This window comes from Triticum dicoccoides, chromosome 5B (assembly GCF_002162155.2).
Source record: "Triticum dicoccoides isolate Atlit2015 ecotype Zavitan chromosome 5B, WEW_v2.0, whole genome shotgun sequence".
NCBI classification, from domain to species: domain Eukaryota; kingdom Viridiplantae; phylum Streptophyta; class Magnoliopsida; order Poales; family Poaceae; genus Triticum; species Triticum dicoccoides.
The window spans coordinates 698,271,748-698,285,755 of NC_041389.1; the positions used below are offsets into that span (position 1 = coordinate 698,271,748).

The window sequence follows — 14,008 nt, forward strand, 5'->3', positions numbered from 1 at the left end:
GGGGGTCTAACTTATGGGAAACGCCTGTGCCTGGCCGACCAGCGGAAACTTCACCCGGTCACACGCGAGCCACGTGATCGAGGCGCATCATACATCTCGCGCATCTCTGTGCCCCACCTTATCTTCTTTCTTCATCTACCTTCTTCCTCCTGATCCCCTTCTCTCTTTCTCTCTCAACCGCATCCACGCACGGTGGTGGCCACGCTCCTCGCCTTCCTCCTTCAGATCCCACCACCGGCTAGCCCCAATGCCGCGCAGGTCCCTACCTCCAACCTCAGCGGCCACCCGCACTTCTTCCGCTACCCATGGCTGCAGATTCCTTCCGCCCCGGCGAGCCGGAGTTGGAAATCGCCTAGTACTCGCCCTAAATTAAACCATGGCCCAGTTATTTTGTTCCTTCTCTCAAAGCCTAATGCCGACACACACCCAATTTCCCCCGAACCCCATGGAGGCATGGACAATCTCGCCGGCGGCTGCCGCCGTGCCGCTTCCCCCAGACGATCTCCTCCGGGAGATATTCCTGCGCCTACCGCCGGAGCCGATCCACCTCTTCTGCGCATCCTTCGTCTGCAAGCACTGGCGCGGCCTCGTCCAAGACGCCCGTTTCCTCCGCCGCTTCCGCGATTTCCATGGCGGCACGCCTCCCGTGCTCGGCTTCTTCAACCAGACAGGGCCTCCCTTCTTTGTCCCCACCTCAGGCGACTTCGCGCTTTCCACCGCCACGATGTCCCCAGATGAGTGGTGGGCCCTCGACTGCCGCCACGGCCGCGCCCTCGTTGAGAGCTGCCGCACTGGGACGCTGCTCGTCTGGGACCTCGTGAGCGGTGACAAGCAGTACCTGCCGCTCCCGGCGCAGGACTATTCTCTGTACAATGGTGCGGTTCTATGCGCGGCTGGTCACGCCGACCACCGCGACTGCCATCCGTGCCCGTTTCTCGTGGTGTTCATGTTCAGTGACAACAGAGATTTCATCACCTCCGCATGCGTCTTCTCGTCCGAGACCGGTGTCTGGGGTGAGATCACTTCGATTGTTATACCAGATGCATTAGTTCTGCCAAAGCCGACGGCTCTGGTTGGAAACACAATCTACTTCCTGTTGGATGACAATAGCATCATTGAGTTTGTTTTGGATAAGCATGCCTTGGGTTTAGTTGAGGAGGTGCCATGTACCTACGATCAGATTATCATCATGCTAACAGAGGATGGATGCCTTGGTTTAGCTGGAGTGGAACGATCCAATTTCAACCTTAATCTGTGGTCAAAGGTGGCAAGCATTGACGGGGCGGTGACATGGACACATCAAAGGGTCATTGAACTCGGAAAAATTCTTGCGCCTGAAGCAGTGTCGGTTTGTATGGCTGGGGGTATTGGAGCGCATGCAGTTGGCTGTGCGGTAGATGCGGATGTGATTTTCATCGATGTGTATCCTAGCATCTACATGATCCATCTCAAGTCCATGAAGATCAAGGAGGTGTCGAAGGAACGGATCGGCAGACAATATGTTTTTCCTTACACAAGTTTCTACGTTCCAGGTACCGCCAGTATTTAAAGTGTCGCAGAGTTCACTTTAATCTTCCAACTCAGAGTTCACTTTAATCTTTCAACTGTATCTGCCTTGTAGATGCTTTAAAATATACGAGCCAGCCATAGTCCATCTACAAATGACAAGTTTTCTTGGAGCTTCTTTTGAGAGAACTGCTAACTAAATTAATTGTTCTTCCATGTTGTTCTGTTGTGGTATATTGGATAATATAATCTCACTGAATCATGAGAGTTGATAAATTAAGGAACCAAAGAAACCAATTGTCTGCATTTTTTTGCGTTGCATAATAGAACAACAACCAATTAGCGAGTCAATGCTGAACTCTTTTCTCTTTCAGTTTAAGCAACTGGACTCTGGATACTGCCTTCTCAATTGCTCAAGCTTTGAGCTATGTTGGAATTTTGGGTGGTTACTTAGTTTCTTATTTCTCTGGTCTACATTGTTTGTTCTGAATTGTAGAAAATATGTGTTCATTCTGGTATTCTTTCACTCTCATGTGCATACAAAACTTAGATATAAATTACGAATGGGCCCACACCAAAACAAATTCTAAAATGCTTCTTGGTTAAGTAAATCACTGAATAGCGTTATCCTTTGTTTTGAGGTTTATTAGATGGTGTACAATGTCTTGTTCTTGCAGTACATGTCATTTCTTGATTGTTCCTTGACTACTTGTAGCAAAAGCTAGTATTTTCTGCAAGATGAGATATATAATAAGTGTTTCATGTATGTGTCACCACCTCTTATTAGTTATTCCATCTGTAAAGAAAGAGTGTTTAGATAACTACTTTAGTGATCTAAACACTCTTATATTTCTTTACGGAGGGAGTATTTTCTTGTCCATGTTTTTCAATAGTTATTGACTTATATTCTTCTCATAGGAATTACCATTCGTGGTGCAAATGATCAAGTTGAACTGCTGAACAACAGTTGAGATGATTGTGCTGTTACATCTGCTGATACACTTTGGTTGTTGAAGAGGTGATATGACATCCTCTGTTACTATTATCTATTGTTTTGTTTGCATGCACTGGATCAACATTCTTTGCAGTTGTAAAAAAAAATCGAGTGCTATGCACAATACAGCTGGAACCTTGAATTATGTGACTATATCGCCTACTTTGACCTTATTCGCTTTTTCTCTTGGAGCTGGGAAACACTCCTCGATCTGCACAGTTCATAGTTCATTATGCTGATGTGGTACCACAATGCAGTTTATCATATCAAACAATTTTATATCATTTCTTTGATATCCTTTTGTTGTATAGTTGCATCAGTCATGAGCTGGAGTCTTTGCTATTTAGGAAACACAATGATTGGAAGTCATGAACTCATGCTCTCATTGTCACTAATCATCACCTTGAGCCAAAAGTAGAAACCAAACGTTGCCCATGACTGGTAATCTTGCTAGTACAGTGTACTACTTGTTCTCTCTCTGTTGAGATGTGCAAAGAGACGAGAGAATAAGTTTAACTGGTAGAAACTGTTTTGCTAATGCAGTTTTAACAGATATCGTTTTCTCTGTATTTTTGCCCCTCGTGATTGTGAGTAGCCAAAGTCGGCTCCGCTGATGAGATTGCTGCTGTGCAGGTTTCCGCCGAGCGGTGAATGTGGCTGTTAATGAACTACTATTCCTTGAGAAATGTGTCACTCACTTGCAAAACGTGAGGAAATTTGTGGCTTTAATAATGCTCTGTAGCACATTCGTGCTGAACCAATATGTTAGGTTTTTCTTCAGAGATTCCCATGGCTTTGTGAGCTCTATGATCCCCCGCTAAAAATTGTCATAGTTTGTTCTTTCCTTTTTTGTGGTACCATCGCAATGTTGTATAATGCGCAAAGTTGAACTCTGCTTGTGTGATGGCATGGCAATATGACAGCTGCTATACCTGGGAAGTATATATGCAATTTCTGTCCAGCAAATTTGAATTCTAGCTTCAGGTGAGTATACATGCTTTTGGCTGGCAAAGTGTGCAGAACGTGAAAATCGTGATGGAAGGAACGCAACGCGCTCGGGCCGTCGCGTTGTACCACAGCCCTTTTGTTTATATATGAACTCAGGCTTTTAGCCGGAAGTTCAGCGTTTGGGTTCATGTCTAAGACTAAGGTGCCGGCATTTCAGCTTCAGAAATACATCCAAGACCTGTTTGGACTTTGGACCATGAGTAAATGGAAGGTTCACTTTTTCTTCATAGTCTTCTATCACGAGCTACTAGTAATACAAGGTCGGAGTAATCTCCGATGATTCTATTCATATGCAGAGCACGGTATAAATACAAGTACAGCGTGAGTTTGACAACAGTCACATCACCACGGTATGTCCTACATGCATACTCCCTCCCTCCGAAAAAACTTGTCTCAACCTTGTCCCTCAAATAGATGTATCTAGCTAGCACTAGAGGGACAAGCTTTTTCAAACGGAGGGAGTGCACAGGTGAATGGTGGAGATTTTGTCGCAGTAGACGAGTGTATCACCGTTTGGTGGACGCCCGAGCTCGTGAAGTACTCGCCTGATTCAGCAAGACTCCATGACAGCGTGTGCCTCCATACAATTCTCCATCTCTGCACTGGATTGAGACACGGTTTGCTGTCCCTTTGACGAACTAGGAGGCAATGTTGCCGCAGATGAAGATACAAAAACCGGACGCAGATTTGTACGTGTTGTTATCAGGGCCGTTTCTGAGATATCTGGGGTTGGGGCGAAACTAAAAACTGAGGCCCCTTAAGCTATTCTAACCAGGCCAACCCTCTTTCCCCTGAAGCGGCGGCGCCGCGCCCGCTCCCGGGGAGTCCCCGTCCACACCACCCTCCGCCCTCCCCCTCCATCGCCTCCCGCTACCACCGCCGTCGCTGAGGACGCCGCGGGGCGAAGCCCCTGTGGTGACTGGTGAGACGGCGGCGGCGACGCAGTTCTCGGCCAGCAGTAACGCGTGGGGGCAGCGGCGTCCATCTCCCTCCTCCTCCAACGGCAGTGCGCAGCGGGTTGGCGATGGCCAGGAGATCTCCGGCGGCCGTTGGCGGATGAGATTTTGGCTGCGATGAGATCTGATCTGGGCCCGAGGGGTTTAGATCAAGATCCACTGCGGCTGCGCCTCGTCTCAGCAATGGCAAGAGGAGATCCCCCTTGGTAATCTTCGCGGCACGAGGACATCCGGATCTCTTGGCCCAGGCATGGGGTGGTGGCTGCCTTCTCCATCGAAGGCGGTTGGCCAGGCTGGTAGTGACGGATCTTGGATCCCACTATTAGCACCGGCGGCGAGTTGGGGAGACATAGTCGCCGGTGAAGACCGAGCCGACTCCGGTCATGGCGGGCGATGGCGGCATCTACGTCGTTACCTTGATGAAGGCATCGTCAAGCAACTATCGTCAACTTGCTCGCGCCGCTCCGGGAGAAATCCTAAGATCACCGGATCGGACGATGGCGGCGCTGCGGTGTCATGTTCCTTATTGGGGGCATCGTTTGTGGAGTGGCCCGGATAGGAAGAGGAGTGAGGTGGTGTGGCGTTCCTTCTCACGCGTCGACGACGGCGGGTCTCGGCGGCATGGAGCAGCCGGGTCTCACTGGTGGGCGTGTGATGATGGACGAGCGCATGATGGTGGCGTTGTCTGGCGTCGTGGTGGTGTCGACGGTAGCTAGACCGGGCAAGGTTAGATGCAACAGTACATCACTGAAGATGGATTGGTGGCAGGTGGCTGCAGCGGCCTCATACCCGGCAGGCTTCTGGTTGAGGAGTGCGCCGGACTGGTGGGTGCCCCATGCCCGGCAGGCGTCCTGGTTGGGACCCCAGATCTTAGATGTTAGGTTTGGCTGCGAGGTCTATTTGGTATTAGGCCCAGACTATCAGCATCCCTTCATCAACTAGATAAGAGTAGCGACAGATGTTGCCTAGACGGTGGCTTTAGTCTTAATGTTGTATAACTTTGTAACGTCTTGTGTGAATAATTAATAAAGTTGCTACATGCATCGTCCAGATGCAGAGACCGGGGTCCTTCTCCTTTTCTAAAAAAAGCTATTCTAACCATAGTTACCAAGCTCCCGGTTCGAGCGGGTCGAGGGACGGAAACGAGCATCCAGGATTGCTGTTAGTCACAACTAAAGATCAACTAGGATTGAAATCCCTAGAACAATCGTTCAACATGGGGAACACGATCCTATTAAATCCGGCATGTGCAGGTCAATCAGTCTAATCTTTCAAGAATTATATATGGAAAGCAGGAATAGATTAAGCAAACATAACTGATTGAAGAAATAGGAAAATAAGAAAATCCATTTGGTATGGAGGATCGTTGTTATTACATGTTTCCATTTTGTTCGTTCATTATCTTTATAGTACATTTAGGCCGCAGAGTTCTGAACTCCTGGTACCCGTAGTGTCAACTCTTCAGGGTACGCGTCCCGACAAATCGTATTGACCCACACTCAATTCGATCATCGATTGCGGTCAATGAACCACACGGGATGTGGCATCGAGCCACATTTCCCGTACTATGATTGTAACACTAGTGGTTGGGGCCCGCCAATGGCGGGTCTCCTGAGGCGTTCCTATGCGGCCCTATCTTGACTCAGCACATTTTTCTGTATTGTATGATCCCTAATCTCAACTCATGTAACCTTTCTTTAAATGTCTAAGAGAAACACCGATCCTGCTAATCGATGGGACAAAGCTTATCAGGTTGCTACAAGTTTACAACCAATTGGTCATTATTGTACGATTGGGTGCACACAACATTTGGTTGGAACACTTCCCCAAGAAAATTCAAGAGTAAGGTTACACCTTATCTAGTCAAGACTAAAATGACATCAATATCAACATATTCACTTTGCACCCCAAGGCAATGGGAGAGGTTAACGCTGATCATAATGAAAAGATGTATGAGCAGGACGAAGACACTTGTTTATAGTCTTGACATATATGAGGATATACCATAAGTTACATGTAAAAAGTAGCAATGGACTTATAATATAGTTTCTAGAATAATCGTCAAAGAGAAATAAACTTGGTAGGGTAAACAATGAATTTATGATCTTTAATCTTTAGCCGACACATCAGTCTTTACAACCTTAAAATATATTGATCTAAAATATTCATAGCTTGAAAGAGCAAGTAGATTTCCTACAAAAAAATAAATAGAAAATAGTTCGGTGTGGTGACTGGTGAGTGGACAGACACATTAGTGTGGTCAAAAGGAACAACAACATTTTAACATGCCTACAAAAAAAGAAAATACGGGAAGACACTGTAATATCATGCAAAGAAGAAATCACCTCAGACACTTCTACCTTTTAGGAGAACTGTATCAAACACCTAAGTTGTACAAACCAAAAATACAAAATTAGCAACTATCGGTACTTCATTCACATTCAGTTATATGAGTTCCATCATTTACAACCTGCAATATTTAACTCTTGCTAGTCCTTAGAGCTAGAAGTACACATATTAGATTGGGAAGATCACATTCAGTTAGTCCAAATTAATCAATGAAGTACTCAACTAAGTTTGCTTGTGTGCACAATAATATGCACCCATCAATGATCTGGCTATGCAAACATCTATAATTTATAATTTTCTAGGATCCTCGGGTCTGAGTATACCTTCACTAAACTGCTGCTCAGGTTGGTCACCTCGGATCACATCAGTGCCTACAGCACTTTCAGTAACAGACTTGTTAAAACTTCTTACTACTGACACGCTTTCCTGCAAAGTAGGTTCGATCAAAGAGCATCAAGGGAGAGTGAGTACCTAAAAATTCTGAAGATCTAGAACGTAATCTCCTGCAGGCGGCACGCCGGACGAAAGGGGGAAGGCTGCTGGATCAAAATCTCGACGTCCTCTGTCATCCTCTAGTCAAACTACTCAACTTATTTTCATAGACCTGAATTAAATTTTAGAAAAATGAAATTTCATGACTACATAGATGAGATGGTCTAGAAGTAGGGCACTGGAAGAAAGGGGAAGGAAAATATCAGGAAGAAGAGAGGAGGGTGTGTACCTGCATCAACAACACAGTCAAGTATACGTAGAAAAGGTCCGCCGTGCACTTGCCTCAACACGACGATTAATCGGAAGAACTATCCTCCGCACCTGTAGCGCTCAGTCCTGTAGGTAGTCTAGTATTTAAAACAACTCCATTCTAACTGCAAGAATACACATTGTCGCTAGTGAGAGAACCATGGCTCCACATCCATACTGATCTTATTGACATTTAAATATAAACATGGATAGTTAGAACCACACAAAGTACCTGCAATAGTTTGGGCTGCATATCGAGCACTTAAGTATCAATCTGGTCAGCGATTACAGTGGCACACATTGATGATGCTCAGTGTTGGTGGTTCAGTTCTAGCATATGCACAGAGAAATGAAATCACCTTATAGCATCTAACATGTATTTGTTGTGGTACTGTATCCTCTTATCATCTTGAAGACATATTTCAACCTATCATGCCTGCCATATATAAGTAGTTAATTATCACTGACAATTTATTTAAGGGCAAACAATCTTATCGGCAGGAAACTATACAATCTTCAGCGACTTACCATTCTTAGTAATGAACACAGGCAGATTTCCATACTTCTTCTTAACATGTTTCACCAGACTGAACATTCCCTAGGGAACTAACTATGTGCAGCAACTCAATGCTGCCTAAAAGTAGACAAATATTTGTGTATTATCAATTGAACATGTGATTAAATAAGATGGCAAACAAAAATTTAGAGAAAACCTGAAGTTGCAAGTATATCGTTTTTCCTATTCTCTTTCCATGCCTGTAAGCTGCATAGCACATGGAGAAATCAGTAATATTGACACTAGATTATGGGGATTATCATATGTTTTTTCATCATGATTGACCAGTTGAGATGACTGCAGCATCCGTTGAAGCATCATTCCTGACAAGTTTCCTGACGTGCATCCCGTCGTTCCTAGCATATAATGTGTTGTAGTGGTTTATGTCTATCAACAAAAGTTAGATCAAATTGAGTGTGTTTGCATACAGATTCTGAATATGCAGAAAGGGTGTTACATACTATCCAAGATTTCGCTGTCCAGCTTAATCTTATACTGGTGGCAATAAAAATAAAAGCATCAAAGGATTAGTACCAGAAGTAAGTTCCTATGTTTATCATATCTAACTTTTACAAAGTTAGGATGCCTATTCCTTATATGAACTGATACTTGAACTTTGTATCTGACACTGAGTACATAAGAGCTCAATTTCAGCGATGTACATTCAGTAATGTGTATACATGTCATGCAAATACAATTGTATTCAGTAATGCGATGAAAATGTCAAAAAAAATTGCATGGAAAATGTAAGAAGAACGCCTTCTACTTCTAATCTTTGTATGGAAGTGCATGATAAAATCAACAACACCTACAAGTCAAACTGGGCGTGCCTTATCCATATGCTGCACCAAGCTCTGCATCTCCAACCTCAACTACAAGACAATGTCTCCAAGGTAAAAAGGACCATCCTAATTCTATAAGTTTGCCCATGAAAATAATATATTTTTTACAGTTTAGCGCAAGGAGAGAGGAGCAGGGAAATACCAGTGGCGGCAGCGGTGGTGGCGCGATCTTGGCGGAGTAATCCCCGGCGGCGGCGGGAGTCGACGCAACTGGAGTCGATCTGCTGCGGAGGAGGGAAACTAAGGGACGACGACGGTGTCCGCTTCAAACTGGAACCTATAGGCGCATGGCACAATGAAAAGCAACCAATCAATATCACTGGATGGCTAGATGCAACACAGGACGAAGGGTGGATTCTGGTCATACCTTTATTTGGTAATTCTGGGTCTAGTTATACGTCTTAAATTAAATCAACAATGCCGCCATCTACTCAGTTTGCCTAGTTCACAAATTCTATTTTGGTGAATGGCTCCCCGCGTGAAGCTTGAGGGCAACATCACCAACAACCTGCACACAAAGGCAGAGCAAAATTCAGTAGAGAGGAAATGGTAAATGGTCACACAAGTCAGCCAGCTTTAATTCTTTTACGTCGAAGATTTCAATGATAATACACACAGTTAATGATGATGGTGGTGACTTCCTTTATTAAGAATGAAATGATAATGCACATGACACGCCTATCTAAGCAGGGGTTGAATGAGGTGTCCTTCAGTTCAAAGTAATTCTAGGATATCGAAAAAGGAAGCAACAATCCACAAGGAAAATCATGAGTTTATGCGCAAAGAGAAAGAGGAGGTTGCTAAGTAGCTAATATCAATAAACCATTTTGTTTAAGCATATATGTTCTTGTTTACTGATGCTTTTAGTCATGAGAAAAAAAGTTCTTCCAACAGAATACTGCCTTTTCATACCAGGCCTGTGGCCAGGAAAGCTGATCATCCAAATTGGCACTGATGTTTAAACAGTGTGCTCATGAAGCCAATGAGATAGCTCATAAATCATATGATTCTAGTGCTAGTTTTGTTTGGAAAGATGATCCACCGGACGTATTATAGAGGCTAATGTAATTGATGCTACCTAATGATATTAATACGGCATAGTTGGCTCAAAAATAAATAAATAAATGTGGCGGTTCTGAATCTAGAAGTTCTTTTAACACAAATAGTATAATGTCACTATAGGAGTTGTCAAGATATAACTACTAGCGGCAACTACATGATTGGTAAATGAGAACCAACTCTGTGCATTGCAAAGAAACAAGCGCAAACCTTTGCCATCGTTCTGTAAGAGTATTCCGTGATTCCTGCAACATGTGGTGTTATAATAACATTTGGGAATTTCAGAATTGGATCCTCTGGATCGAATGGCTCCGTCCAAGCAACATCAATGCCTAAACCACCTTAATGACCTGACTCAAGGTGATTAAACACAGCCGTATAGTCCAGTAGGCGCCCTCTGGCAATATTGATGAGATATGATCCCTACAAGAACATGGCAGCTATTGAGAATGGGAGTCCTGCTGTCAGGTGCATATTTCACGGTTTTCCAAAAATCAAAAACAGATCCTATATGTAGATTGCAAAATAATATATGCACTCTGTAAGTTTTTGTCTTGAAATATGTCCATTTATGTGTGTGCAAGGAGAGAAATACTAAAATATCAACTCTATGCCACGAACCTTAGTTCATGATGGATAATACCGCCAGCCCGGTACGGCTAGGTTGATAGTGGAGGACAGGTTCGAAGATAAGGCTGATTATTTCTTGTTTCATTAATACTCCCTCCGTCCGGAAATACTTGTCATCAAAATGGTTAAAAGGAGATGTATCTAGACATATTTTAGACATATTCTAAGAGGGTCTTCTTTACATAGAGCCAAACAATAAAAAACAGGATATCTTATTTCTGCTGGCCTAAAGGCCAGGTTACAAAATATCTTCCTAATTTAAATAGTTAAAACATCCCATAATTTGTGCCGATTGGGGTCGGTTATGCCTGTCACATGTGTTTCTGCAGCAAGTTTTTTTTCCGTTACCAGTTTTCTTTTTTGGAATGGGCCGAAAGAACCGAATTCCGATAAATCTCGGAAATCTCAGAATTATTCCGTCTGAACGCATTCAAACAAATTCTGAGTTTAAATTTTTTGCGTCACAATATGTAATTTTAACCTGGCACACACCCATACTCTCACGTATTCCACTGGTCACCTCACACATGCCTTTCTCCGTGTGGGGTGTGGGTTCTAACCCTCGCTGCTGCACTATTTTGCTATGCACCATTTACAGCTGAAGAAGCTGCAAACATTGCTGGGACAATAGGGGAATCCCCAAGACCTCCAAGGGTGTAAGTTATGGACCTCACCACCACATGAGGCAGCGAGTTGTGATAACATATGCATACAGAGCCTATTTGACAGTCTTAGCATTTGAATTAATTTTTTTTTCAAAAAAGTCGAACAGTTGCACTGTTTCTTGGGGGTCAGCGAAAGTTCTGGTCGGTTACCACTCGGAAAAAACCTTGATCTGCAGTGGTGCACACACACGGTACCCATTTTGCGGGGAACATACGACGCTTTTCTTTTGCGGGGAACACACGAGGCTATATGTATGCATTTCTTTATAGACACTTTACCAAAAGAGCTGTACACACAGTATCATTCCACGAACGTCTATGAATATTCTTGATATCTTTTCCTTTTGAAAACTTGGAGCAGCACGCTTGTTCTTTGAAACAAGAACATATGCTCCTGGGATCATTTTGGCATTTTCTGATGGTTATTCCAATGAATACACCAGCACAATCTGATCCTCCAACACTATTCTAAGATTATTGTTTCCTCGTATACAAATTTTCTTCTTACAGGATGAACCAAGAATGATGGCTTATTTATTCCGTAAAATAAATAAATCTCATAAGAAGATTTAAGAAATAAGATGTAAATCGCCTACGATGCAGACAAGTATATTGGAGAAAAATACATGTACCTTTTTCAAAGCTGACAGGAACTTGTGATCCACAATCCCAACCTATAAATATTTATAGCTTAGTAACCGCATAACTGAAGTCAAATAGAGATATTACTGGCAGAATTTTTATTAAATAAATGAACATAGAGAAGAATTAACTGATTCATTGTTTAACGTCATGCAAGTTATAACTATGTCAGCTTCTCGAGCGAGTTCGTACATATCTTCTGGACCACCTTTCTTGTCAACCAGCCCATCAAGATCTGCAATAGCAATATTTTGAGAGAGGAAGATAACACAACATCTAATAAGGGAATGATACTGCAACTACTGCAGCTTACCACAAGACACTGTATTTGATGACCAGTTTCTTTTTGTAGCAAGAATTTTCACTCCAAATGATCTTAGTCTCTTGGCAATTTCCATGCCAATGGCTCCGAACCCCAGGGTAAGTATCTAGCACAGTAAATACAATTTTATACTCAAATGGGAATTTTCTTGTGGAAAGTAGATAAAAGTAACAGTATCTAGCACAGTAAATACAAGTTTCTACTCAAATGTGATTTTTCTTGTGGAAAGTAGACAAAAGTAACTTATACACGAAAAGCATACTGTTTTCCCGAATATTGTTCCTCCAACTGGAAGGCCCAAGTCCTTCTGAACGACAGCAGTATCCATTTCCTTCTGCAAATTATGGCCAAAGTCCAAAACATGAATATTCCATTACAACTGACAGAAGTAACATATATTTGTTAAACTAAAAAAACTTATCTTCCAAATGATGGAAGCTACAAAGGTAGCTTATTTAACAAAAAACTGAGTGAATATTCTGTACAAATATATGCAACATGATGAAATATGACTTGAAATCAGTGTCCGTTTGCCTAAATTGTTGGATATTGTACTAACTAGGATCCACGTGAAACAGAAATCATGTTTAATAGGCTCATCATGTATTTTTTCCCAAATTTCTGCAGCTTGCATGCCCTTTTATCAAATCCAGCGGCTGCCGCATCAGCAGCTCAAACTGGAACCTACAGGCGCATGGCACAATGAAAAGCAACCAATCAATATCACTGGATGGCTCCATGCAACACAGGACAAAGGGTGGATGGCAGGGACGGAGGGAGCAACGCGATACCTCGAGCAGGAAGAGGTTGGGGCCGGGGATGGGGGGAGGAGGGAGGTTGAGGGAGCGCGCGGAGCTGAGCAGCCTCTCGCCGTAGCAGGAGAGGTCCATGCTGCCGCCCTGGATGATGAGCAGGAAGACGAGCAGCGAGGGCCCCGACTCGAAGAGCTCGCCGCCGCACTCCTCTTCCTCACCTTGGACAGCGGCCACGATGTCGAGCTGAGTCTGGCAAACCGACAGATCCGACGAAAGTGGTCCCACCGTGCTCGGCGGTGGCGTCGCGGCCTCGTTCCGCTGCCGTACTCGGGGAAGAAAGGGAGGGGTGGGGAAGCTGGTGTTCGGGCCGGTGCTGGCACTACAGCAAGGAGCCGGGGGTAGAGGCGGCGGAGGTCGGGGCGGGGATAGAGGCGGCGGAGCTCGGGGCGGGGATAGAGGCGGCGAACTGTGGTGCCGGGCGCCGGAGGAGCTGGGGCAGTGGCGGCGGCAACCTAGGGAAGGGAGGAAAGGGGAGGTTGCGTGATACGAAGAGAGAAAGAAAAGAAGGCACCGACGCCCTGGGTTTTTTTCTTTTTTTTTCTTGCTAGCAAAGTAAAATTGACGAGGTGGAACGCGCGAGGAGGTGCCCTTGATGCACACCTTATTGTTTTGGATTAGCTCTCGGAGAAGTATTGGCAAATCCCTTGGATATATGGAAAGAAGGGTTCATATTGTCTGGTATCTAACGTGAAGGATTTATTGTTCAATGTTTATTTACTACCATACTTGACCAAAAACTACAATGCAAAATTAGGGATTTCTATCTATTTTCTACAAAAGTTGGAAACACTAGTGCACACACATGTGAAGACACTATACAAGAACTACTATTTTAGCTAGAACATCTTCATAAATTGAGGATTCGTGGCCGTGCCTCGTAAGAATCCCTCTGCTCACGCTGTCACTTGGGCCAGCCCATAGTT

General features: G+C 44.1%; 1 long non-coding RNA gene and 1 pseudogene across 1 annotated transcript; one reads left to right on the forward strand and one right to left on the reverse strand.

Moving 5' to 3' along the window:
- The first annotated feature begins 874 nt into the window (after positions 1–874).
- LOC119306710 lies at positions 875–3,438 on the forward strand. Its single transcript, XR_005149008.1, has 3 exons — positions 875–1,532; positions 2,425–2,524; positions 3,134–3,438. It is a non-coding gene; the product is annotated as an uncharacterized LOC119306710 (long non-coding RNA).
- Positions 3,439–9,193: 5,755 nt separating this feature from the next.
- Positions 9,194–14,008, reverse strand: part of LOC119310570 — a 6,196-nt pseudogene continuing 1,381 nt past the window's right edge.